A 4,192-nucleotide genomic window follows, 5' to 3' on the forward strand; every position below is an offset into this window, starting at 1 on the left:
GACATATTGTGGGATTGTTTTTCATGCCTTGCGGTAATACTGTCCACTGATATCGTTGACAAGGCACCATGTTGTTCCTACGAGGTATTGAAAAAGCAAATTAGCATTTGTCAGTTTCATGTAAAGGGATGGTGAAAAAACAATCTTTCAGATCAATAACCAAAATGTATAGTCTGCATCAATAACTCCTGGTAAAACAAATAGACCTTGCAAGGTTACACTAGGACGTCCGAGTAATAGTGCACTTAACCCGTTTCCAGTGGGTCCCACAGCATTCAGTGGTACCTTATGCACTCTGCTATTCTCTGTTGTGATTGCGGTTGCTGTGGTAACATCCAGTCCGGTGCTCCCTGCGGTTCGAGCTGCAAGTTGACTGCTTAGGCCTGGAACTGGTTGGGAAGATTCATTTGTGTCAGCACACGGTTCCTCCCTGCGTTCTTTCTCCAGTTTCCCTGCGCTCTGCAGCTGGTTGTTATCAGCTGACCTTGAGCATTATACTTAGACCTGCACTGCTTCACAAAATGCCCCAGCTTCCCACAGCGATGACACATCAAAACAGAGTTACCTCTCCCACTCAGCTTCGACTTCTTAGGGCAGTTCTTCTTAAAGTGACCTTCTTGCCCGCATGTAGAACAACGATGAACTACCTTAACTGCTGCCGCAAATGTTTTTGCTAAATGCTCCATCTGAAATGTGGTGGTTCCTACTTTCCCGCAAGCATCCATTAGCTCAGTTAAGGTGGGGTTACGATTTGCCATCCCTGCAATAATTTCCTGCAGTCCTCATTTGCGTTGTCCTTCGCTAACTGTAACAACAACGCTTCTTTAGCAGCCCCGTTTTGTATTTGTTTGTCTAAGGCAAATCACTCCCCAATTGAATGGCTCCTATTCTGGTGGGCTGCTTCCGTCCCCTCGATATACCGGGCAAGCCAATAGCCCGCCACCCATAGCAGCCGTGGCCCCGAAATCACTGTCTGCAAGTGCGTGCTCTCTTAATTTTCTCCAGAACCTGGCCGGGTCCGGGCCAGACACAGTCACCTGGACTGGCTGAAGCGTGAATAACTCCTCCACGCTACTGCCTGACTTTCCCGACCCTCAGGCTCTGCAGCAATTATGTCCCGCTTCCACCTCTTCAGAAAGGTCTATTAAGGGTGGCTCAGTCTCAGATTCGGGTAACGGGACGGTAGAAGGATCAATGTTCTGCTGCTGTTCCCTAGGCAGGGGGGGAGCTCTGGCGGCGCGGAGGGCGGGGGGGGGGGGCGGCTCTGGCGGCGCGGAGGGCAAAGTCACTGTGAAAGGAGCTGTAGCCGCCTCAGCCGCCGCCTTTGCCTCTCTGTCGCCTTCATTTGCTCCAGTGAGTCTATAACTAATCTCCACGTCGTCAATGACGCAGTGGCGATCTTGTCCCCCCTTGAGGCAGCCTCAAAGAGAGATGTTCCAGTGCTTTGCCACGTACTAACTTCAAAAGCAGTCTGTGCCATAGCTGGCAAATTATTCTTTTTTACACCATATCAATAGTCTCCGGAGCAAATGCTCATCGTATTTCACCCCTCTCTTCGAGAGGATATGTAGGAGAAGCCTTACTATCGCACTTTCTTCTTTAGAGATATTTTGGCCCACCTCCGTTCCTCCGGCTGCTCACCTCACTGGGTGTCCCATTGCAACATATGTTCCTTAGTCTCCAGGTCGTCCTCCGCCCCGCCCCGGTCCTGCTGAGCCGTTCTCCAGCCGGTGTATCTCCTTCTGAGCTTTTCCCTGATCTTGTCGTCGATGTGTCTCTAAGTCCGCATCCTTGTATCACGTCGGGGTCACCATCTGAGGAGAGAAAACTGGACTCCACACGATCCAATGTGAATCAAGCTGAAGCCGCTTTATTGTGCGATGCTGTCCCTTTTATACAATTTTTCTTTCCCTACACGCGATCACGCGTATTCCTATTCGCTAAAGTCCTTTTGCACGCGGCAAGCACGCGAATCAGCTCTTTAATGATTGGTTCTTCTAGTTCCTGGTGTTCCACCTACTCATCCGGCTTCTCTTGGCTTGCTTCCTCAATTCTTAGTTGCTCAACTGCTGTTGTTCCTTCTTATCTCTCCTCAAGGTCACTTCTTGCAAGGCTACGTGCTTAAGCTTCATGTCTCTATGGCTGACTTAACAAGTGTCCATTTTCCTCCAAATATGATCCCACATTAGCCCATGAGTTTTTCTTGCTTTTGCTCTTCCTGTTTTCTCCCCCATCATGCTGTGTGGGGAGAAGTGAGCAGCTATGTGGGTGCTTGGATGCTGGCAGGGGTCAACCCACCACAAATGCTTAAGACAATGTTCTTTTAATGTTGCTTTACTTAATTTTTTTTTCGTTCAAGTAAAGAAACATCCTGTTAAAACACCCTTCTTTTAAGATACCTGACATTCTCACCAATCACACCTTCCTTTTCCACTCATAAATTCTCCCCCTCTAACAATCTCTTATACTTCAAAAGTGAAGTCTGGAATAGAAATGTACAATTTCTCAAGATCAGACTAACACACAAATTTAGCTGGCAACTTATTAGAATGTCTCCATCATGATAAAAATTTGGTTTGCTTACTTCCATCACAAAACATCTCTCTTGAATTTTGAAATACCTGGTAGAATACAATATGAACACACTGACCATATTTCTCAGGAAGATCCAAAGTGGTAAATTACACTGAAGACATAACATCTGTTTTTTAGATTCAAAACTATTAATTTCACAAAATAACAAGTTTTCAAAAATAATGTGTCTTTAAATCAGTTTATTATTGTTGTGAAAGTACTTAATAGTTTTTATCAGATATTTTCATATACCTGAAGCTGAAAAAAAATTTTTAAGAAAGCTTTCTTCTGCAAAGAAGAGGCAGAGGCAGTAATAATAGTTTATTCCTGTTTAGAAGACAGTAATTTTGTAAGAGATCCAGCAATACATAGTATACTGATGAAGTATATCACAGTCTGTCACAAGAATAACTTCCTATTACAAGAATAGAAAATATATAACAAGATAAATACATAGTCATGTTTCATTTTCCACAGTCTATGCAAACTCATTAACTATACTGTCCTGGTTTCATGGGATAAAATTTATAGAAGCAAGTTTCTGTTAGATTTTGTTTCAGTTTGTGGCCAGCCATGGTGATCAAGGCCCTCAGCAGTTAAACCCAGGGCAGCTGATCCACGCTGGCCCACAGGTGTGTTCTATAGCATTGACATCAAGCTCACTTTAAAAGGGAAAGCTCGCTGAGGAAGGGTGGGGTGGGTTTTGTTCCCTGTTCTTTGAGCAGCTTGCTGCAACTCTGTAGCTAAGTATAATTTTGTGTGTTTTGTGTTATCATTGCTATTGGTTTCTTTATTTTATTAAATCTGTTTAACTTTAACCCACAACTCTCCCTCCTTTTGAATACCCATGGGATGTTTCGACCACCATGCTCATATTGTCAGGCCTTTTAAATGTCTTTCAGTTCTTGCTCTTGCTGAAACATCTGTATAAGGGTGGATACTGTGGAGCAGCACAGCTGCTGCAACCACTGCACCAGGCACCACAGCAGCTCCAGCCCCTGTGACAGACACTGCAGCTGCCCTAGCACCCACAATTGGCATCACAGATACTCAGACCCTGCCAGTTCCTACAGCAGACATCCCAGCTACCCCAGAGGCTATTCAGATCTCTGCACTGGGCACTGCAATTGCTCAACTCCAGGCAGCACTTGCTGTGATGACCCAGACCTTGGCAACAAGGGCTGCAGCTAATCAGCCCACAGTGATGGGTGATGCAGCTAACCTAGGGACTCAACCAGTGCTGGTATCGGTTGCCCCTGTACAGAAGACAAAATACACAAAAAGACCAGGTCGTGATGGCCAACCAGGGACATCAAAGGAGGACAAGCCAGAGGTAACCACTTGATCCCTATCCCTGAGTGAGCTGTGAGATATACATAAAGATTACAGCTGTCATGAAGGCGAACAACTTGTTACTTGGCTGCTGGGATAATGGAGCCGATGGTCTTGATTTAGATGGTAGAGCTGGGCCACCCAATGGTGGGTGACATAGATAATCGGATGCAGCAATATGCAGACAATCTCTTTTCCTCCCCACGGGCCAGTGTCTCTGCTGTGGAAAAAACATCTGACAAATCCACAGAACTGCTGGGTAAGGTGTTGGAAAAATTGTCCCAGA

The sequence above is a fragment of the Nyctibius grandis genome, assembly GCF_013368605.1.
Source record: "Nyctibius grandis isolate bNycGra1 chromosome W unlocalized genomic scaffold, bNycGra1.pri SUPER_W_unloc_2, whole genome shotgun sequence".
Lineage (NCBI taxonomy): Eukaryota > Metazoa > Chordata > Aves > Nyctibiiformes > Nyctibiidae > Nyctibius > Nyctibius grandis.